Source organism: Stigmatopora nigra, chromosome 2 (assembly GCF_051989575.1).
Source record: "Stigmatopora nigra isolate UIUO_SnigA chromosome 2, RoL_Snig_1.1, whole genome shotgun sequence".
NCBI classification, from domain to species: domain Eukaryota; kingdom Metazoa; phylum Chordata; class Actinopteri; order Syngnathiformes; family Syngnathidae; genus Stigmatopora; species Stigmatopora nigra.
In genome coordinates this window covers 1055006-1079182 of record NC_135509.1, presented here as the reverse complement: position 1 = coordinate 1079182, position 24177 = coordinate 1055006, and the positions used below count along the sequence as shown (strand labels likewise).

General features: G+C 44.4%; 1 protein-coding gene across 5 annotated transcripts in view; it reads left to right on the top strand.

The window, feature by feature from the left end:
* Positions 1–24177, top strand: part of LOC144189624 (uncharacterized) — a 77167-nt gene that overhangs the window by 40138 nt on the left and 12852 nt on the right. For 4 of the 5 annotated variants that reach the window (XM_077710776.1, XM_077710774.1, XM_077710778.1 and 1 more), the window contains 6 exons: positions 1776–1923; positions 5537–5634; positions 5772–5879; positions 16519–16761; positions 18740–18869; positions 23202–23408. The gene's annotated coding sequence lies outside the window, so the exon portion shown is untranslated. Of the gene's footprint in view, positions 1–1775; positions 1924–5536; positions 5635–5771; positions 5880–16518; positions 16762–18739; positions 18870–23201; positions 23409–24177 lie in introns of those variants that run through there. The other variant, XR_013324961.1, reaches the window with a different exon arrangement.

The following is a 24177-nucleotide window of genomic DNA, read 5'->3' as shown; positions in this document are numbered from 1 at the left end:
CCACTTTCTCTCTCTCACACACACACAAACACACTCTCTCGTGCAAATTTACTTCCACTCGCTACACTCATTTCAACACAAATACTTTTTCAAAATCACTCTCACACATAAATACAATCACAAATTCTTTCACACTTGTAAATAATGACACTACTACGTCTATATACTCTCACACGAATATAGTTCACTCTCACAAGTAAACACACACACTGACAAGTGTCCAATTAGGGGTAATGAATTATGTGAGAGTCTTCCTATAGGGAATACATTGACAAGTACATGTGGCTCGGTGCCAATGTTTTTTTTTTTTGTGGCAAAGCGTACCTGTTGACAGCCTCTCGTCTGGCCCGTGTTTCTCCTGTGACCTTTGACCCGACGGCGCTGACCTCTCCACACGCCCGAAGGCCGGGTCGGGTCGGGTCACTCGAGCGGGCCGTCAACACGGGAATTTTGTCGGAACAAACAGTTCCGCCAAATTAGCCCGGCCGATTGTTAGGCGTAATGTGCAATTTGGTGGTTTGGAGTGTTTTGATCGTTTTTTCGGGGAATTTCACTTTTGGCTTCAGGAGTGAAGTGAGTGCTTTTATTTTGGTTTTTGGGGGAAGATAATAATGTTCTATAGCTGATTACTAAATTAAAAAGTACATGTAGAAGGTCATGTTTTTATCTGATGTTTTTTTGGGTATGTCTTGTTTGTGTATTTTGAAAAATTGTAAAAATTACCTCAATTATCCTTAGTTTTTTTTTGATTGGACATGTCAACCAATGAGGTATATACACCATTTTCTGTCAAATTCAGGTAGCCTTTCATCATTTTCCTTAAGATATGATGAAAAATTAGATTAATTAAATCACTGGTGTCAAAGTGGCGGCCCGCGGGCCAAATCTGGTCCGCCGAGTCATTTTGTGCGGTCCGAGTAAGTAAATCACTTTTTGTTTTAGGATCAAATTCAATATAGATCTAGATATAGATGTATATTATATTTCCTGATTTTCCCCCTTTTTAAATCAATAATTGTCATTTTTTAATCATTTTTTTGTGTTTTTAGGTCAAAAATCATTTTGTAAAATCTAAAAATATATTTAAAAAAAGCTAAAATAAACATTGTTTTACATCTATAAAAAACGGAATATTCACAGATTTTAATCCTGTTCTTTTAATCCATTTAGACGCAATTTTTTTTAAGCTAACCTTCAGCATGAGACGAATTTGATTGGTCATCCGACTGCCCTATCCCAACAAATTGGACGCTAGGCAAAGTTGGCACGTTCAAAGAACTTGGGTCTGCCAGCGCGGCTATAAATCATGTCGGCGTTGGCGCTGAGGGCAAGGCGCACCTTGTCCACTCCTGGGCTGAATAAACCATAACATCCTGCCGACCTCCCCCAGAAGAGCCGCTGGTCCAACTCCCTTCCTCTCGCTCATCCCTCTCTCCAATGACTTCCTGTCAGGAAAAGGGAACCAGGGCTAACCAGAAAAATAGCAGGAAACTAGGTTTTTTCTTTTGGGGTAGACACTTGCGTACTAAAATCCTGACTACATGCTGACTAGTCAAGAAGGAGTTACCCTTAAAGGGTTAAACCTCATCACAATTAGTGTGTCAAGTCTTGTGCTAAAATGACATGTTTCACAAATGTCCATTGTTTAATTTACACACAAAAATCAACATATTTTTCCGTGTAATATTTGACATTTGTTGATTTTGTTGTCAAAATGCCGTCTTGGACGCTAACCAATGAGGTGGACATGCTAACCCGCTTTCTGTCTTCCAAAGGAAATCCTGAGATTACACCACGACGCTCACTTAAGAGGAGGAAAAATGGCGTCCGCTTAGCGGAAGATTATCCGTTAAAAGGAAGGCCGACGGCCTCGGAGACGGACGGATTGACGGACGGAGGGATTGACGGGCCGAGGAGTCGCTGGTAAGTGATTTTGTTTTTTTTCCTTTAAAGTAGGGATGAGTGGAGGAAGATAAGAAAACACCAAGGGTTATTTGGGTTTAGTTGTTGTTGTTGGGTTGCACATTGCGTTATATTAGACTGTACCCACAGATTATTAAATTGTACCCACACTTTTTTAGTCATCTATAGTCTTCTTTTTCTAATCTGTACCCAAATTTTACTAACCTGCAAGTGTCCTTAATTTTTTATAAATAAGCCCCTTTTAAAGTTACCGACTCCATATTTTTTCTACCTTTATGCGATAGAGTCCCACTCCAGACCCTCTCCATTTATTGTATTAGAGAAGGAGGGGAGGGGTCTGCATGGTGGCTAATAGAAAGGGAGATCATTGTCCATCATTTGATTGGATCAGCTACCAATTACTCTATTCCACTTTGCCAGTGTGTACATCCAACACACACACACACACACTTGGAACACTTCCTATGTGTGTATATGTTGCTATGTTGGGAAAGAGGACAATCTCAAAGGGGTGAGAGAAATAGGATAACACACACACACACACACACACACACGTTAATCTCCTCATTTTCATTTCTCTTACCACGCGGGATTAGAATGATTTTATTTAAAGTGTCAGCTTGAGCCCGCGGATTGAGAAATCTGGATTTCATAGGGATTACTATCACACACACACACACACACATGCGTGCACACACGCACATGGGCGCACGTAAATGCGTACACACACTATTTCCTTGCCACTCACTAATGACCTGCTTGAGCAACAAATAGTATTTATCCTCGTATTTAGGGAGGTGTGTGTTTGTGTGTGTGAAGGAGGAAGTGACGGCGACCCATCTCTTTGCGCGTGAGATTGACCATTCAATCTACATTAGGATAAGTGAGGGTGAAAAAAGGAATCACAAAATAACACGGCCACCTTTTCATCCTCTTCTCATTCCATTAAAGGATGAGCTACCAAGGCCGTATTTAAAGATGAATCATAATTTTTTTTTACTCCATTTGGCTGCCTTTGACGTCAAAAAAAATTAATCAAAAATGCCCAATTCGGACATTTTGTATATTTGGGGGTTAGAGGAATTTGGCAAAGTGTGAAATTTATAAATAAACTTTAAAAAAATGCTACTCACGAATTGGAATTTTCAAATAAACTAACCCCTAATCCAGTATATTCCCTTTTTAATCTGGCATGTGTGTGCCAAATGGTTAAATATGTCACGTTGAGGTGCGAACGCCATAGTTGCCCATTTCCTCTTCCTCTCATGAACTCCAGCATTGTTTCCCGTGTCGCCGCGACGATGGGAATAAAGCATAATCCCAGATTAAAAAGAGAACGGAGACCCGGCACAATGAGCCTTTTGTGCATTTTTTGTTTTGTTTACCGCACACCTGCGCCCATAGTCATTTTTTCCCCTTTAAACACCACCACAAAAACTCTCAAATGCCATTTTTTACAATAAAAATGCCCACTCCACTCCAATAGAATTATAAATAAACAAACTAAGTGAGCGGGGTCTCCCGGGCCTTAGTGCAGGGGCTGAAAACCCCATCATAGTTCTCGCTCGCTCAAGCGAGAGGATTGTGGGTCACGAAGCCGGCTGGAAAAAAAAAACTCGCAAGTGGCTCCCCGTGACAGATGTCCCCCGGAAGATTTTCATTTTTTTTTTCAAAAACCAGACCCCCCCCTTAGGCCCCCCCTAGATTGGACCCGTCAAGTCCACCTCTGTAAGCACGGCGAGGTGATCCCAGTCCGCTTAACCTACTTCCCAAGACCTTCCGTCTTAAAATCAATTGGTGTTTAGGGAACGCAGAATTTTATTGTTTTGGGGGAGGGTAAGGGTCTTGAGGGGGAGGGGCCAATTCATCGTAGGCAATTGTTCTTATTTTGGGGCGCTGATGTGTTTTTATGTGGGGTTTTTGTGCTATTTTCTGGTGTCAAATCTAAGTTTCAATTTGATTTGTCCTGTTAAAGATACGCAACAATAATGATAATAATAATAATTTAAAAGGTCCCATTAAGTAGTAAATGTCTTTAAAAAAATCCCCTTTGTTTTTTAGCAATTCTGGTTCTGACATCACAACCAGATTCTTTTTCAGAAATGACTAAGTTCCCTAAAACTTAATTTTCTGTCCATTTTTGGGGATGGATTCGTATACAAATATGTTTTTATAGTCACTTGCCCTAGCATTGTCCTTTTTAATTGTCGATTTTTAGCCAAAACTGTCAAACTGGGCGGAGTCTAACGAGTTGAAGTTGATGCCAGCGTTCCGAGTGTTAAACTAAAGTGTCAGGACTTTGCAGCTTCCTTCAAGTTGACGTTTTTTAAACGCACCAGAGCGCGGCAACAAAGTAAACGGGCCGGGAGGGGAGATGAAATATAAATCAAGCGCCCCCCCCCCCTCCATCCCCGGTGAACAGGTGGCCGAGAAGAGCGAGAGGTTGCGCTAACTTGGCTGTCATCGTGTTTTCCCACAAAAAAAAAGCGCAGCCTTCCAAAGCCAAAGCGCCGTGAATTATACATCTATGGCTGCAATTCTCTCAGAGGAGGCAAAGCGAGAAAGGGGGGGAGGTTTTTTTGGAGGGGTTATGGGGGGGGGGGGGGTCCTTGCAGTACTTGGCTCCCGCTCGCCTCTCATTGGCTTTTCACGCCGCGTTTTATTTTGTCACTCGACGTTGATGTTGCGAGCGTGGAAAAAAATGGCAAAGCCAGCTGGCACAAACTGGTCGCTAGGTAAATAAAGTTAAACCCCACCCAGATAGAAGTTTGTAGTCCGTACACACAAGCTAATACATCGGGGCATGGAGCTAGTAGTTTGTGTGAAGGTAAGTAGTTGACTGACTTGTAGTATTGTGGTCCCTCATTTTATCCTCCATTGACTACTTCATGTTTTCCTTAATGAATCCCCCTGGAGGGAGTTGAAAAGGTCTCGTAGTGGCTCGCTACACGTCCCGGGCTAATCTGTCCGGGGGGCCGTGACCCCCGCGGCGCTATAAAAAGGGGGGGGGGGGCTGAGGCCAACGGGATGACAGCAGAAGTCTTGCAAGGAGTTCAAGTTACCGCATGTCATAACAACAAGAAGCTACTGTTCCCCCAGCAGCTTTCTTGCCCCCTTTTGTCTTGGAGCCCTTGAAACTGAATATTAGCATGAGAGATGGATAAGGTGGGGGGGGAGATTCGGACTGGGGGGGTGCCTCGTTTCATGTTGCCCTGGCACACAAAAAAAGTCAAACGGAAGATTTTTTTTTGGTCTATTTTAATGACCCTATTCATTTTTTTTCTTTTAATCACCTTGTCTTTAAGTTAAGTTTAAAAGAAAATCCCCGGGGACAGTGTAAAAGAGTAAAGTTGTCATAAAAAGGGGGGTTGTCTTTAATCTCGGAGTTTTGTTTGATTTTTTTTTTAAGGCAAAGAAAATGTTGTACTTTGTAACTGTGCTATTGAAAAGAAGGTCCTTATCTTTAATCACTTAAACTGTCTTGTTACTTAAAAAATATATTTTTTGAATATTTTAAACTGTTTTATGTTTTATTTTTAATGTCAAGTCTGAAACCCTGCCATCCAAGTTCATTTTGTCCGTTTTAACTGATTTTGGTCTTTTTTTTTTTCAGGAAATGATCTTTTTAGCCTTCACCTGACCAAAACGCCACCCAAAGAAAAACCAGTGACCCTCTAAAAAATGCGGAAGCAACACACTGAAATGCATCAGGTAAGAAAATTACCTTTAAAGAAAAAGAACCAAAAAAATGTGTCAATGTCATGAAACAACCATTCTAATAGTTATTTCTATAAAGTTCATTTTGTCTTCTTTGAGTCTAATATGACTGTTTTTGATCTTTTTTACAGAAAATTTTCTTTTTAGCCTTCATCGGACAAAAACACAACTCAAAAAACTACCCCAAAAAAAAACAATGACCCTTTGTCAACGGCAAAAACGTCACGAAAACGCACCAGGTAGGACAATTTCCTTTAAAAAATGTTTCTCATTAAAAACGAACCAAAAAAATGCGTAAATACCATTACAATAATGAGGCGGCTAACTTAAACTATTTTTAAAAAATCCAACTTTTTGCGCGCTGGTCGTAAAAACTCACCCTAAAATATCTTAACACAAAAAACGATGAGGCTAGCTTAAACCAATAACAAAAGCAAACTTTTTTTAGTGTAAAATGCTATAAAACATAGAGTGGCTAAAAATGCCTTTGGGCAGTTATCTCCCTCCCATCTCCCTTTTACCCCCAGCTGCACTTTCCTCTGTCACTCAAAGCCGGCCCCCGACAAAGGGCGGCGCGGGGGGGCGCCGGCCCGAACCCGGCGCGCGCCCACGGAGGCGTAGGACGCAAACGGCGGCACTTGACGGACACTTTTGTGTCCCGCCCTTGAAATATTCATGGGCCCGGCCGGGTAGACGGCGGCTGACCTTTTCACCTTGGTCGCAGGTCACGTTGGCTAACTTATTTATTTAGACGTCTCCCACTGTGATGCTAGCCCAGTTCTCCCAGTTTCAATGTATTGGGTGCGTCTCTTGTTGTTGTTGTTGTTGTCAATGGCAGGTGTTGATGAGTTGAAGTACTAGGAAAGGGTTAAAGTCAATGTTATTTATGAATTGAAAACTTAAGTTGTATTTGATAGGGAGATATTGTCTTTTCTGACCTTTGACCTCATTAAAGGTAAGCCGCTTTTCCATTTTTTTTAATCATAAGTCCATATCCTGCAAGTTTGATAATACTTTAGTTTGGTCTTTAGTGATTCTCAATATGATTAAGTTTATTTTGCTTTGTGACCTTTGACCTCTTGCGTTTTTAAGGCTATTTTGGTTAGGAAATGATAAAATTGTTCATCTTTGTATAGTAATTGATCCAAAATGTGATGTAACCAAATTTTGAGTAAAAAAAACAGGCAACTTTGACAAATTATATTTGTTTATGACGTAAACCTTATAATGAAACTTTCTGAGGTGATAGTTTATTTATTTTTTTAGCTCCGCGGGTTGTTGCGCCCTTAAAAAAAGCGTATTTTCTTTTCTAAAAGGTTTAAAAAAATGAACCCGGCTTTAAATTCCTAAGCTCCCGTCTTTTGACTGTATCCGTTTGAAGGAATCGGGGGTATGGCAGGGGGGGGCATCCTCCAGGGGGGGCGGGGCATAAGTACTTGGCGCGTCGCAACTTTGACATTCCCCCGGGCGATGCGTGTCTCGTTAACAAACGCGGCGGGATTCTTTTAACGGGAGTCGATGAAGCCCCCTTTTCCGCTTCCCGAGCGCTCGCCGATGCCATTGAGCGGCGGGCGGGGGGGGTTGGGGGGCTGGGGGGTTATGTGGGCCCGAGGGGGGAGGGGCTCTTTAAAAAGCCCGCTTTTAAGCGCACTTGGATATCAATACGGCCGATAGTTTTCCACGACAGATCAGAGCGCGCGGTAAATAACCGAGGGGAGTTGTTGTCACGCCGTTGTCGGCTTGGCGGGCCCGCCTCCTTTCAAAGGCGCGGCGTCGGGGAAGGCGCCAAAGCGGGACAGACGCTTTCAAGCGTCTTTTTGTGCAGATGTCACCAGCTGTTCCCCCGCACGGAGGCTTCCCGAGCGCCCGACGTGGCCCGCGGCCTCGTCCTCGCCCACCTTTCAAGTGTCAATCAGATAGGGGGGGCGGAGGGCGGAGGGGAGGCGGGGCTCCGGGCGGGTCAGCGTCCTGAGAACGGTGCCAGCGATTCCGCCATCGATTGATCCCTCCCTCTCGCGGCCCCGTCCGCTCGATAGCGGAGAGGACGGACGGAGCCGGCCGGGCGCAGACAAAAGAGGCCCTCGGGCAAGGTTACCCAGAGATCACGCGCCGCTAAGCTAGCGTTAGCCTCCGCCGCGTTAGCGATTTAGCCGTGGGGCCAGCCCGTGTAACGCAAACAACGTGTAACTCCTCTCCTTGCTTCGATCGGATGAGCGTGAGGGTGACCGGGCAATTGATGGTTGGGAAAAGTCATGGGCTGGGAGGGGGGCGGGGTTAGCGATTGTGGCGTGACCCACGCCCGGGCTAAACGACGCCATTTACTTTGTGACCCACATTGGCTGGAAAATGTGTCATCGGATCAATTTCATGTTCTGACGAGGTCAAGTTTATGTTTTTCGAGGGGTAAATTTTGGGTTTAGAATATTTCCTATTTCCCCTTTTAATATTTCTTTCCCTTCTTCGCCACTTTTTAAAATAAAAATTAAAAGTACAAGAGAATAATGACTTTTAAGAGGCTTAAAAAGCGGATTTGCGCAAATATGAACGACACACGGACGATCGGAAAAGTTGTCGATGGACCGCCGGATTAATTTGAAAGAAGCCAGACGAGGTCAAGCGCCCCGACCCGTAGACAGGAAGCCAAATAATCCCCTCGCCGCTAATTACGCCGCCGTGCCTGACAAAACAGACGGCTTTGGCCGTTTCGCCTTTTTTCATCGGACGGCGTAAAGTAGCTCTATCCACGGCGCCCCCGCCATAACCTCTTGCGCCGTAAAACAAAAGGCCTTTGAAGTGCGCGCTGATTTATGAAGTGAGATGGGATGGCGACGGGGGTCGCTCGCCATCGTTGACCTTGGCCTTTCCTGCCGCCCGCCGTCCGATCCGCACTTGTAGTGAACGTTTTTGTAAGCTAAAATGCTATAAGCTAAAAAAAAAGCTAATGCATCCTTGGTTTACTTCCATAGGCTACTTGACTTTTTGCCAGGCCCAAAATAAAACATTAATGAAGGCGACGTGTACTTTAGCATCACATTGTCCGGGTTTAGCGAGCCCAGCTGCTGTGGCAATGACAGGAAGCACTTATATATAGAAGACTTTTATTTTTTCAAAATTTATATTTAGCCGCTAACTTCAAAGTCCGTCTCAAGGAACGACTACTCAAAAGTCCATCGTAAAGATCGGTTGTCAGCCAATTGCAAAGCGCGATAACATGAACAACCGTTCGAAATCACCTTAAAGTGAAATGGGAATCGAACCCAAGTCGAACCGCCGCAAAAAAAACACTTAACCAACGTACCAATATTTTTTTTTCTCTCCAAAAACACGCCGTCGTCCCCTCGGCGACCCCGTCCCGACATCGAACACGTTAAAAATCAAGAGCGGTTTCCTCACGGGGCGCTGTGTGGTGATTTGGGTCTGACTCCGCCCCCTGTCGCTTTGGCGGCGCCCTCCCGCGAGCGTGGAAAAATAGCAGGAAACGTATATCTGTCATTGTCTATTGAGGAGATCACCTGTAAGGAAACCCCACGGCGGAGGGAGCGCTGACACAATCGTCCCCGCGCCCACAACCACATCCTGGTTCCGGCCCAGACGCCGCCACGGACCCGTACAGTACCGTACTTCCCGTACTTCCCGTTGTACACGCGCGGCCGCGTCAAGGGTCGACGCTCTCGGGCCCCCCGACGGGGAATTCCGATGAAATCATGACTGTTTTTTGTGTCAGTAGAGAATCGAGAAAGTTAAACAGATGGCATCAGACGCGTTTTTTGCTAACTTTGTTGGCCGATAAGGACTAAAATAATGAATAGCTCTGGGAACGGAAGGTCCTTGAAGGCCTCACGGCGATTCGATAAAATGGACAAAAAATATTTCTGTAGTGCCATATTTATTTTCCCAATGTATAGAAAATTAAAGCCAAAAATTAATACGTTACAACATCTGGTGAGCATAAACAAACATTTAAAAAATAGTCCATTTAATTTCTAATCATAAATACATATTTGTTAAAACCTAATGTAGAATGATAAAAAATACTATAAAAACGATAAATTATTATACTACTGTAAACTATATAGATCCCAGTACTTGACAAAAAAAATAACATGAATATTTTTTATAGTGTGGTCATTTTTATTGTTTACTTGATGCACTTTTTATAGCACGTTTTAGACTGACTTTCCACAAAGTAATACGTATTACGCAAAGACGACCATTTTTCCAACTTCCCGCTGACGTTGCTTTATAAGGGGATCTGACCTGCCCCCGACTTTGCCCGGCGCGCTACCTCACGTCACCCCCGTTGTCCGCCCATTGACGCCCAAGTCTTCCTCGCGGCCGAGTCAGCAAAGACGGCTTTTTTGATGTGGCGGCTTGTTGTCGCGTGCTCTTCTTCCCGTGGTTCAAAGAGCGCCAGGAAACGCCGGCCTCCGGGGGCCCACCCCCCCAGGTCGGGATGGGATCCGGGAACCCGGGCCGGAATCTGGCCCAAAAAAATTTTTCTCCGCCTAAAATACACTTTTCCACACATAGTGAATTTATAAATTAATAATAATTAATATTTTTTATATAAATAAATAGATAAATGAATTGATAGATAAAGGAATACAAAATAAATGAATAAAAATAAATAAACGCAAAATAAATAAACTCAAAATGAATAGATGCTAAGTCAATAGATGCTAAGTCAAGTGTATAGCAATGCCATGAATGTTGATGACCTTTTTAAATATGTGCCGTTTTCATGATCCCTAATGAGCCTGTCAGTGGCGTGTCCGGTCGCACATAAGTCGACCCCAACACACGCCGACGCCGGTTAGCGACCGGTCGCTCCTCGTTAAACGTCGGCGCGCCCAAGACATTTAAAGCCGCCAAACAGCTGAGTGTCAAAGGGCTCTGGCGAGCGCCCGCCCGCCGACACCCCCGCGGACACCCGAGGTAGTGACGGCCCACAGCTGTCGTAACTTTTCACTCGTAGAGTAGGCGACCGCGACGTGTGGCGAGGATCTACGACCAAGTGCGTGCGTGCGTGCGGGTGGAACAATATCGGCGGCGGCGGCGTCGTCTCTGGCCATTTGTCCCGGCTTATTAATAGCCGCTCGCGTGTCGAATTAGACGGCTAAAGCTCGGCTTAAGTGCGGGTGTCGCCCCCATCTTTGAGTTTGGAGGAACATCAACTTTGGTTGTCATATTAAGTGCCAGGTCAAAGGTCACAAAGGTCACAACTGTATTTGCATTGGTTCGCAGGCCACTTTAATGTCAACTCGATTTCAGGGGGGCCATTTTAGATGTAATACTTTGATTTTTTATTTTTATAAATGCATTAAAAGCCCTGAATATATCCCTTTTTCCATGTTGAGGCCCCGTACCTCCTCCAAGTGAGCGCGCAAATCCGTCTGGCTGACTTCCATTGCGCCGGCTGGCCTTTTTCAGGCGCCCGCCGGTGACATTGGCGTATTTTTTTTTTTTTAGCGTCCGACTTAAGCTCCAGATGCCGAGAGGCTCGGAGAGGCTGAGAGGCTCCTTGCCCTGGCACCGCTGCAAAGGGGCCAACGAGGTTAATGCACCCAGGGAAGCAAGAGAAGCAACCAGCTGTTGGCCTTCTAATGTTTAAAAACCCTTCCCTCCCTGCGTCTAAATTCTATTCTTTCCATCCCGGCCCACCCCCCCCCAACCGCCTCCCTCCATCAAAAGAAAGGGAAAAAAAATCCTGGGCCGGCAAAATGCACTCAAATGGCTAAACATCTGCTGGGAGCGTTTGGGCGCAGCCCAGAGCGTCTTAACTCCTCCCCGCCCGCCCGGCAACAATGCCGGGCCATTTTCAGGGCTCGGGACGACGGACGGGGACTTAGACGGAGATAAGAGGAGATAATGGCCGCCGAGGGGAGGGGCGGGGGAGGACTTGGCGTGGCGGTACATGTACCAGCGGGGAGGGAAAGGAAGCTTTACGGTGAAAGTGCTCGGGGAGACAATGTCGCCGCCGCCGCCGCCGCCGTGTTGAAATGCTAATCTGGACGTGGATCGCTTCTGATAAAGACGCACGGGTGGGTTAGGGGAGGGTTTAAGGATTGACCCCAAACCGTGGGGATGTTGTGAGGGATGGATTCGGCACGGGACTAGAAAAATGTCGATTTGGGAGTAAGGCTGGGATGGGTTGGGGTCCTTTAGTCTTGATTTTGAGGTGTTTTGGGGTCGTTTGGGGTTGATAGTGAGTTGGTTTGGGGATTTTGGGGCGGTTTTACTGTTGATAGCAGGTCACTTGTCATTTTACAGGTTTCTGTAGTTGTTGTTCATTCATTTGCTAGCATTTCAGGGTCTTCTTGTTCTTGTTTAGCTGAAGACTGACAGCCTTTGGGCTTGACAAACATGGCTAGCATAGCACCTTGTATCATCGTCATCGTCGTAGTCATCGCGGCAATCGTCACAAAAAGACACAAAAGACGTAGAACAATAGTCGGGAGTCAACGCCATCCGTTTGAATAGGCCGCCACGTCTGCTTTTTTTTTACTCGCCTTTGACGGCGCTTGTGTGCTCAAGGCAAAGGTGAGCGGCGCCGCCGGCAGGTGCGCCTCGCCGACCTTTGTTGCCACAAGGAGCGGACGCACAAAAGATGCACAATGGCGCTCTAAAGACACCATAATTAGTTTTTTGTAACTTGAAAACTTTGTGAGTAGAGGTGCACGTTATATGTACATTTTCAAGCAACTAAACCCTTTAAAATTAGTCAAAGTGCCCCAATTTGTATGAAAAATGTGAGGAAATTATTCAAGTAAATGTTAATGTCTTAAAATAAATCCAGCATAGAAAAAGGTGCCCTTTCATAACTTGGATCTTTTTCATGTTCGTCATATACATAAAAAAAATGTAAGCTGAATCTTTCATACCTAGAGCCATTCATAAGTAGAGGTATGACCGTATTATCAAAGATATATATTTACCATCTAAAAAGTATTATATATCCGTCCCTCCCAGTCTAAATGCCTGTGACACAGCTAGGTTAAACGAGTTCACGGACGGGCGGCCTCGCGTGCGTATCAACGTTAGGCGGCAGACGCGCAAGGCGGCCGGCGTGACACAAATCCCGGCTAAGGGTCCTTTTGGCCCGGAGCCCCGCCTTTACTTCCTAAAACCGCCCCGCCCCCCGCCTCCCCCCGACGGACTCTCTCTTTGCCACCAGCAAATCCGGGTTTCACCACAATTTAAGCACTTAGCCGTAATCCCCGTGAAGAGGCGATCGGCCCCCTCGCTCGCTCGCTCGCACAAGTGACTTTTAACGCCATTAAAAGGCACACAATGGGGGCGTGTTAGGGACTCACTTAAATGGATTGAGCACAAAGCCCCGCGCTTGATAACTTTTGAGCCGGCAAGAATCCGCCATTTACACCCCTCCTTTTGTGCATTCTCTTAGACGCACTTGTCTCAACAGTCTAAGCCGCTTTTATCCCTCTTAATATATATATATATAAATATATATCCTTTTTTTTGTGTGTTGCCGGGGGGCGTTTCTTTTTGCTTTAATTCCCCAGTGTTGGAATACAGTAGGAGTCGTTACATTTCTAGGCTCCACCCCCAAGGTTTTTTTTTTTGACGGCGAAAAGGAAGGCTTTCTAATCTCGGGAACGCGGCGGTAATCTGGCCTCTGGCGGACCGAGTGGACTTCGACGGGCGGGCGGAGACTTCAGAAGGCGTTAATTCCTGCCGTCCTCGCGACAGCCGATACGGCTTATCGAGGGAAGGCCCAGCAAACAGAAGTTGACGATTGGAGGCGGTCGGGGCGTACGACACCAAAGATGGTCCACACGTGGAAAATCAATTAAAGGGAAGAAGGGGGATTTGACAAGGACGAGGCGTGGAAGTGCGCACAGATTGGCGACGTCCGATTGGGACTCGGAAAGGGACGTTTAGACACAAAATACACAGTATTGGAACAATGCCTGCCTGGTTTTTAGTTTACTGTATGTCATGTTGAAGTCTTATTGTTATGGATTCGTTGACTAAGAGTAAATCTGAGAAAATAGGGGATTTTTTCATTTAGAGAAAGGGTGTCAAAGTGGCGGTGCGGGGGCCAAATCTGGTCCGCCGAATCGTTTTGTGCGGTCCGGGAAAGTAAAAAGCCAGAGGTCTCAGAGGTCAAAGGTCAAAGGTCAGGAAGGCACACTTGCCTGAATTTGATGTTGTGTATATTAGCCGATTAGCTAAGAATTGCATTTGGCTTTGTTTTTGATGACTATTTATATTTTGTCACTATAAATAATTCATTATAGTACTTGTTTTCTAACATTTCCGAATTGACATAAAATATTTACCCTTTTAAACGTGTATACAAAATATTACTTAACTAAACGTGTATTTTCAAAAGCAACTAAACATGCTAAAAATGTGTAAACGTACAAGAGATAAACGGTGTAAAAGAAACTTCCATCCAGATGGCAAAATTATTATTATTATGACTCCTCCCCTTGCACCCCCCCTGCCCCCCCCCCCCCCCCCCTCGGCCCACCACCGCCACCTTTAATTCATTTATTGGGTGTCACAGTTGCGCTTTGATCGCTCCTCTCCAATTATTCATGCGCTTTCGCCGCACGCCGCTCTTGAAGTGGTGGTTCCAGTCTCGCCTTTGATTGCCCCACCTGATGGGAAAAGCGCTCTGGCGTCGTACCCTCACCCCAAAACGCCCCCCCAAACCACCTCGCTCCCCGTTCCAAGTAGGACTTTTTCATTTTTTGATTGTTATGTTGGAATATTTCCACACATTGTCTGGAAGTCCTCCAGAGGCCTTGGCGTGTGTCACTCATTTATTATTGATCGCGTCCAACTGCCATCGCCGAGTGCACATCATTCGGGGGTGCCGTTACAAACAGAGAGAGGAAATGGGAAATTTGATTTTAAAATGATAGTCTTTACATATGTAAATATGTACCAATTTTTTTTAGGGTTGGTTAACTTATACTCAGGTGCGACCTATAGTCCAGAAAATACGTCACTTTCAAGTGATTTTTGCGAATATTATTGAAGGAAAAATAGCATGTTAAAAATAATATATTTTTAAATAAATTGAACCAAACGTTTCAAATGAAAGCTTTATTATTATTTAGGAAATTTGTTTAGCTTGAAAATTAATTGCGCTTAAAAATGTGGATCTCCCTTCTAAAATTTGACTAAAATAATAGTTAATTTATATACTTTTTGTTTTCACTCGTGTAACTAATACTATCAAATGTACTGTTATTTAATCCAAAATTCCCTTGTTTTATGCCATTTTTAAATACTGTACTTTAATTTTAAAATATATTTTCAATTTCAAACATAGATATATTCAACAATATTACCTTTTTTGCACTATACCTCAGTCTAACTCTCCAGTTAACCCTTTCACTACCATTCCCATAGACACCAAACCCATTTCCATAGTATTTTCCCCACTTTCCCATTCACTCACTCACTCACTCACTCATTGACTCTCTTGTTCATTTGCTCTTCTTTTTTTTTTCTCTTTTTTTTTTTATCCAAATGCAAGTCACCGTGAAAAATGTGCTGGTCCAATATTTGCACAGAAGTGGTGCTGGGACAGACAGATAACCTATCAGTATTTGAGTTTGGCTTCCCATGCTCCAAATAGCCATCCTCCCTCCCTCCCTCCCTCCCTCCCTCCCTCCCTCCCTCCCTCCCTCCCTCCCTCCTCTTCCTCCTCCCTCCTCTTCCTCCTCCGCCTGTTTAGCTTATTGATTGGCTTGGCAAGAAAGTAGGTCCCCTCAGCGGTGACCAAGGTCAGACAACACACAAGCCCCGCCCCCACCACCACCACGCCAGCTTTGCCAACCTCAGAGAAGCAGGGGGAAGCCCAGACCCCCGGATATTTTTTTTTTTTTTTTTTTTTTAACGCCCGTGGGCTCTCACCCGCGGGCGCCGGGCTGCCAATTGATAAGATTGACGAGATAGGCCAAGGTTTTCTGTCAATAGTGCACAGAGAGTTCTCGTCCTTGATTAAAATCGTTGGCGCCAAACGCCCAGGCGGATGTACTAACCTAGATGTGTCAAAGTGGCGGCCCGTGGGCCAAATTTGGTCCGTCGGCCTCATTTTTTTGCGGCCAGGGAAAGTTAATCATCTTTATGTTTTAGGGTCAAATTTTAAATGAAGAGTATAGATGTAATATTACAAACTCTGTGTGACTTATAGCCCGGAAAATACGGTAGTTGACCTCTTGACCTTGATTTGGATAGTGTGTTGATTTTTTTTTTGGCTCCTCTTGGAGTGTTTTGGTGACTTTTGTCACCTGGACTGTATTCTTGGCGCCGGCGTTTTCTCCCGGTCCTCGTCGCTTGCCATCTATCACTCGCTTGCCTCCTTCTGGCGCCGCCCTTTCTCCTCTGGCTCACCTCTGGTTAAGCTCCGCCGCCCGCCATGGCCATGGCCATCGCCATGGCCGTGGCCAACCACCCACGCTTCTCTCACCTCGCATCTCCGCACCATTTTTTTTAAGAATGAGGGCCACAAATGCAAAATTCTCCCTTAAAGTCTTACCAAGGCATTCAGATTCATTTAAAATAGTTTCAATAAAGTCTAATTACTGTACTTTCAACATATACTACAAAAATACAATAACAAATATATCTCAAAACAATTTAAAATATATATTTTGAAGTATTTTTTCATCTAAAACGCAACATTAGGCCCAAAAACAACAATGGCTGCCGTCCTCGTCCCAATACTCTCAACCATCCGGCCTTACCTTGACCACAATAACAAAGAGCCAATCATTGGGCGCCCAAACCTTGGTATAATTGTCAAAAAAACCCGAGCACGCTTTTGTCGGGCGCTAATTTTCTTTATGGCAACCGTGAGTGCGGAGCTTTTTTTCCTAATTGCCCGCATTGTTTCAGGAGATGCGCCAACGTCCCCGTTGGAGAGCGGCCAGCGCCACTTGAGGAACAATGGCGTCCACTCCAGCCATCAAGTGGGTGGACCCGAGCGCTGGCACCCAAAAAAAAAAAAAACGGCGCCGTTACGCAACGTGCAAGGAACACCAGGATGGACGGACGCCGTTTTTTTTGTCCAAAGACCCCCAGGCTCACCCGGAGGCTCACCCGGGTCGTGGCCACTCATCCCCAGCTGATAAAGAGAAGGCAAGTGCGAGATATCTGTTTTTGGAATCGGCAAAACCGGATTTAAAAAAGACCGGACATGTGCCATGACCTTGATTTTGGTTCAATTGCCAAATGACAACAACAATAGGAAAGAAAAATCTGTTTTTTTTAGTCTTAGTTCATTGAAAATAGGTTATTTGGAATCCCAAAAACTGACCAAAAATGTTTGCTAACCTTAATGAAGGTCAAATTTCCACATTTTGTTATTATAAAACCGCTGCATATAACAAAATGAGTGGTACTATTTCCAGTAAATAAACAATTTAAAAGTAAATAACTAGAGTAAAGAGCCACTGCACCCGTGCGCCGCCATCTTGGCTCAATGCACTCCACTACTATTTGCAGTTTAGATGAGTTTAAGTTTGCCATCTTGGCTCTCCTTCCATCCGTCCAAAAGCCCGTCTTAATCTCCCTCTTCCGCCGCTCCGGAACAAAGAGCGCAGCGCCGGCACCCCCTTGTTTTTCTAACTACCGTGGATGACACATTTGATAAACAGGCATTTGCATTAGCCCAGCTCGGGATTAGCAAACGTTCATCCTCAAACTGCGCTTTTGCCTGTTTGTTGATCTTTTTTCTTTTTTTTTTTTTTTTCCTCCCCATCACCCTCCCCCCCTTTACCCCCCCCCCCCCCAATCCCCCCTCCTCCCGTTGTTTGCGCGACCATGCGAAATCCGAAAGGACGCCCAAATATTTGAAAGGGTGATTAAAAATCATTTGGGAAAACAGATTATCGACCGTTCCTTTTTTTTTTTTTCGCCCTGCCGTCGTCGTTAATCAATCTGTAAACAAAAAAAAAAAACAAGGCAAGAAGTCAAACGGGGGTGCTAAAAAGTGCTAACAGAGTTTTTATTCCGCGTCCAGGCGCTTCCCTTGCCGGCTAACATTTACGTCGACCGCACACCAAGACGCTGATCTGCTTAGCCGGATTTTTTGGGGCGGCGGCGTCTTACCAGAATCTTCAGAAAATGATGTTTACTAAGCTGCCACACCAGCAACAAAAAATATCGTTTTGTGTGGTCAAACTGTTTCAAACTAGACCATAAATAAGGAGAAAAACCGATAGACAATTTAGCTATTAATCGCTAAATCAAAAAAAAAAATTCTATTCTGAGCCCAAAAAAATAAAATATAAAAATTACCTAACCTGCCTAGCAACAACAAAAGTATTGCAATTTGTCCTAAATGTGTATTCATTTTTTATTAAACATTGTTTAAATAGTAATCTTACTTTTAATCACAAGTTAACGACACAATAACATTAATTAGTAGTATGAAGTTAATCGAATGCATTGTAATGATTTTGTGCAAGAGTAAATCTTTAATATAATGACTAAAAATGGAAAAATATGCATTTCTTTTATTAACTTGTCTTCGTCCCGCATTAAAATTAGCTCCGCCCACGCACGTTTTGAGCGAAACTAGGACAAGAATAATTGCTACGAAATAAAATGGAGTTCATAATGTTTCATTTGGGAAAGGGGGGGGGGGGGTGTAGGGGGGGGGGGGGAGTTAGCGGTCCGAGCCAATTAGATTTGTGCTAAAGAATCGACCAAGACGGACGGCGCTAATCAGCCTTGATTTGCGTCCTTATTGCTCGCTCATGAGTCACAAATGTCTTGTTTGCGGTCCAAGGCGGAGGAGAAAATAAAAAACCCCGATGCGGTCTCTAATTGGGGGCGGGGCTAAAAAGAGCGGTCGCCGTTCCTCGTCTTGATATGCGGAAGATCATTTCTTAATTAAAAGGCAGCGCATCGGATTATTTCGCTGACCCCGAAGACGCTAATGGACGAGTCTCAAAATGCGGTGGCGTATTTTACGGACTATAAGTCGCGTTTTTGAGCGTTTGATCGAAAAACAAGATGTTAAAGGGACCATTGTTAGGCTAAATAGGCATCTGTATTTAAAATAAAATGTTTTGCTGATGACTTATTTAATCATCCATTCATTTTTCCATAGGGGGTGCCGGAGCTGATCTCAGCTGACTTCATGCCAAAGACTCAAACTGGTCGCCAGTGGGTCATTGAGAAAGACGACTAATCCCAATCAAAGTGGGAATTGATCCTTCGCCTGCCTAAATGCGAGTCAGGTGAGTGAACCACTACATTATCACGTAACCATTTTCAGATAAGTATAGCTTAAACCAAAAAATGTTAATCAGAGACAAAAAAACGGCGAGTTATAGTCTGGAAAATATGCTAATGAGTTGCGTTCGTGTCACTTTAAGAGGGCTTCGTCTGATTGGCTATTGGTTTTTTTTGGGGTCGTCACTGAACAAAACAAAGTAATACAAAAAAGTACCATTTTGATCATTTCCACCAAGACGAGAAGCGTTTTTTTTTCGCGACGCCAATTGTTGCTAAGGTTAAGGATGGTTAGCGACGCCCCCCTAGGGGGCGGGGCTAGCCCTCCAACCTCTTCATGCAGCCAACTCGGCGCCTCCATTTGGCAAACAGAAGTAAGTGAAGGACTGCTAAACCGTACTTCAGCGCTCCTTCAGTAGAATCACTCATTTACCTGAAGTGATTTTAACGCTCTTCACACCCAGTCGGACGCCCAGCCGGGCCATATCCGACACCCCGGCGGACCTGGCCCTGATCCGGGAAAGTCGGCAGCTCCCAAAAAATTATCTGGCCGCGTTCGCCGTGCCGTTATGACACGCAAAATATCGACTTTAGAGCAATTTTGCTAATAAACAATGCGTTAGCTAGCATTAAAATGCTAAACAAAATTAATTTTGATGTCTAGGAATAAGATTTAAGAAAAAATTAACCTTGTCTTACATAAAACTGAGTTACTCGTGCTTAGCTAGGCCGCTCCGAAAGGTTGTACTGCTCACATGACCTCCTTTTTGAATTTGTTTAAGTGCAGGCAACCCTTTAGAAATGTTGAATTATTAAATAACACATTTGTACTCCCTATTAAAACCATAAATATTCCTTTAACATGACCTCAATACTTTTAACTCTAAAATAGTACTTCCTAGAGGCCTCTAAATCTGACTCAATATACTAAAATACTCCCCAAATACAATTAAATCGACTAAAATACTCTATAAAAGTACTCTATAAATACTTGCATTCTTGAAAAATTCAGCCCAATTATGATATACGAGATAATATAACGTCAATCATTGCCATCCCACGTCGAGAAACCATTTTAAAAGCACTTGACCTTTTGACCTTAAGCCCAAATCATGCCGCATAGGCTTATAAAAAGATTTAAAATAAAAAAATACAAGTTCCACAAAGTCTCCAATTCTCGGCGATGGAAAAAATATATAAAAAAATGACCGGATTTGCGTCTTTAAACAGACGCGGCGAGCCACTTAAATGGACGCCCGGATCGTAATCCCGCCCATTTTCCGAGCGAGGCCTTTCTTAAGGGCCGTAAAGAACAGAAGGAAATATTACAAGCGTCCCGAAATACTTGAACGGCGTTCCCGTTTAATTGGACGGGGGCCGCCATCTTCCTGGCCGCTCGTTTAAAGAATGGCCACGCCGACCCTCCCGTCGTCCATCTTTAGCCTCTTAATTGAAATGGCGTAATCTGGCGCCCGAGCTCCGCCCCCTCTCCCGAAAGAAAGGCGACAAAGGCCTCCTTAAATAATTCCCCGGCTTTTGCCGGCGTCCCATAATATGGATTAGTGTGACTCCGCCCCCTCCCGTCCCATCCCGCACCCCAAGGCAGATTTGGCCAAGTATTATCTCCTCCTAAAATCAGCTAAATATATAAATAAAGCGGCGTGGAGCTAATATGCGCCCTGAGAGGGCTTCCGTGGGCTTCCGTGGACTTAATCGGCCATCTTTTTTGCGAGACGCTCAATTTGCTCTCTTTGGGTTAATCTGCCGGCACGCGGATGGCGCCGGAGCCGGCCCGGTTCCAGGGGGACGGATTAAGACCGGATCTGGACAAAGCCGGGGCCAAAATCGGGCCCTGGCGCCGCGGGGAGCGCTCGCCCTCTTCGATCTCCTTTAAAAAGATACTTTTTTATGTTTTGTCGTTCCCGACCGAGCGACCAATCAGCGGCCATTACTTTGGGACTTTAACTCGCAGTTCATTATTTACATTTAGCCAAAAATAAAAGTACTTTTAGGACTTTGCGTATTTTCTGGCATGTTAGCATCAAGTAGCATTTAGTGATGTCTTTGGGAAGTACTATTTCAGGGTTAAAAGTACTTTAGAGTCCATGTAGAATTTCGTGTACTTTTTTGGAGTATTTATTTATATATATTTGCATGACTTTAACTGAGTATATATTAATACATTTGTAAGTATTTTTTGTGCATAGACAAATATTCAGATACCCTTTTTTAGTAGTTCAGTATATTTTAAAATGGGTTTAAGTTACTTTTTGTTAGTATTTGAGTACATCTAAGAGTATCCAAAGATACTTTTTTGGAGTATTTAAGTCACTTTTTGGGCAGTATTTTGTTACATTTTAGGAGTATTTCAATATCTTATGCTTAGAGAGCATTTCACAGTATTTACATAACTTTAACCGAGTATAGTAGTATATTTGAAAGTATTTAGGCCACTCTTTGGCAGTACTTTAGTCCATAGACAAGTATTTAGATACCTTTTTAGTATTTCAGTACATTGAAAAAAGTGTTTAGGTTACTTTTTGTAGTATTTAAATACCTCAAAGAGTATCAAAGTGATCTCCCTTTTATTAGTATAGTCCTAAAAGTAGTTTAGTCCATTGTCAGACTCGGACAAAAGATTTCCACGTATCGACAGGTCAGCATCGTCGTCTGGAGTGGTCTCCCGGACGGACTGGCTTTAGCTCCTCCCCCCTTGAGAAAAGTTTCTTTAAGCCCATGATCTGAATGGCGCCCCCCCCCCCCCCCCCTCCAAAACTCCAAACTTGCCCGACAACTCCTTTTGTCCTTTTATTTTTTCCAATCTCTCTTTTTATTTTTCCATCCAACGGGAAGAGCCGTCGGCGACAGACTGCGACCCCTCTCTGCCGTGCTCAAGGGCCCTTGAGGCGGCCATTATCTGGACGCCCGCCTCGCCGAGGCATATGGGTAATTACTGAGCTAATAGAGTGATGGAGGGGAGAGGCACAGGCAGGAGCCTCGGCCAATTAGATGATGCATTAGTGCTCTGTCTTTTGTAAGCGCCTAATGCGCCGCTCAAAAAAAAAAAAAAGGCCGGGCCGGGCTCGGCGAAAAGGCGCCGTTCTACCGAGGGGTCGCGCGTAAACGTCGCCGCAGCCGCCGCAGCCGCCGACCTCCACGGATTTCCACGCTTTGTTTTGCTCTTTTTTTTTTTGGAGGTGCAAAACAGAGAAAATGCAGATGCGTTTCAAAATAAAAGAGGGGACGGAGCCCACCCGAGATTGGGGGTCCGCCACATATGAGAAGGCACTCCATCAATTACGCTAAAGAGGCGGCCTAATGATGGCCGCAGCTGTAATCACACTCAGCTGAAGCATTTTACACCCCTTAGCCGCTTTTTGTTTTCCTCTATTGTTATTATTCGGTTGGAGGGGGAACAAAAGGGGTATTTTGATAAAGTTCAAGCATCTGGAGTGCTAAGAACAGATTTTTTGTTGGCAGACTATTTTGGCGTAGATAGGACTTTGGGGGTCTTTTTTTTTTTTTAAATTGCGGTGAGATGCTAGTCTTGATGTTATTTGACATTTTCTTGGACCGTTTAGGCCCAAAAACTTGTGACATCACAACCAGAATGGTTGATCATTTCTGGCGCTAAGATAACTACAACATGTTGACTGTACAGATCAAATGATTTACTCGGTCTACAATGTATACTCCTACTCTACTTCTACTCTACTTCTACTCTACTCTAGTCTACTCTACTCCTACTCTACACTACTCTACTCTACTATACTCCTACTCTACTCCTACTCTACTCCTACTCTACTCCTACTTTACTTCTACTATACTGTACTCTACTCCTACTCCTGCTTTACTTCTACTATACTGTACTCTACTCCTACTCTACTTCTACTTCTACTTCTACTCTACTCCTACTCTACTTCTACTTTACTTCTACTATACTATACTCTACTCCTACTCTACTTCTACTTCTACTCTACTCTACTCTACTCTACTCTACTCTACTCTACTCCTACTCCTACTCTACTTCTACTATACTCTACTCTACTCCTACTCTACTCCTTCTCTACTACTCCTACTATACTTCTACTATACTCTACTCCTACTCTACTCTACTCCTTCTCTACTCCTTCTCTACTACTCCTACTTCACACTACTCCTAAACTACTCCTCCACTACTCCTACACTACTCTATTCTAACGGTGCCCGTCCCACTTTGTTTAATTGTCACGTTCCTTTTGACCTTGTGATAACAAGTAAAGTTAGAGGGCAATTTGTATTTTGTGTATCTCGCTCAAAACTTAAATTACTTTTTTTTCTGGTGTGTGTGTTTTTAGATGGCCGGATTGATGTGACATTTCAAAGAGGATCCCGAGGCGGATCACCTTGAGGAGCCCGGCCGGCTCGGATTCCAGCTCGGGGCCAAATCAGAAAAAAAAAGAGCCTAGAAATGTTTTGGAGCGCCGTGGCCGCCCGGCAAGACTCCTGCCGAGCCGCCTCATTGAAGTGGCGCCATTGAAGAAGGCCGACTCGACTTTGTGGAGGTGAGCAAAGAGCAAAAAACACACACAGGGGATTGATTGCATAGCAAAATGTTAGCATTTGGGTCCTTAGCAAGGAGCAAAAGAGCCTGAATAGGGAGATTAGCATGGTCGTTTTTGTAGAAAATAACTTACTATATACTATGTCGTTTTTTAGGGAAAAAAATTAGAGGGTTTATGCTATACAGTCTCAAACATTTTTTTAACGTAAATAAATTGTGAATAATGCTATAATATAAATCTTTCTCGACATCCATTTTCTCCCAAAACGTACTCCACCTCAGAAACTTTCATTTGTAGCTTTGCCCCTCCCACTCCGAGTCGTCCCTTGACAAAACCCGCCTATCAAGTCTCAGTAGCGCCCTTCTCAAGTACACCCAACCTGGTCCTTAATCTATCAATGGGGGGCCCTCCCTCGGCCCCCCACCCCCTTAGACCCCCAGACCCTTAGACATAGAGCACCACCGTCTTTTTTTTTTTTACCCAGCGACAAAGGTGGCGCTCAAGGGCCCTTTGGACGTCTAGCGAGGGTGGGAACGCCGCGGATGGCCAGGGAATAGGTAAAAAAAAAATAAAAGTAAAGAAGGGGGCGCCCGCGGGGGGGACGGCGACGGCGGCGGTCGTGTGAAGCGCCGCCGTTCTCTGTCATGTAAATCTGGCCGCATCTCCCAGCTTCCTTTGGAGTGGGCGATCAAAAAGACAAGAGTAGAAGAGAGAGAGAGAGAGAGAGTGTAAACAGAGCTGTTGACTAAAAGGATGCCATTTGAATAAC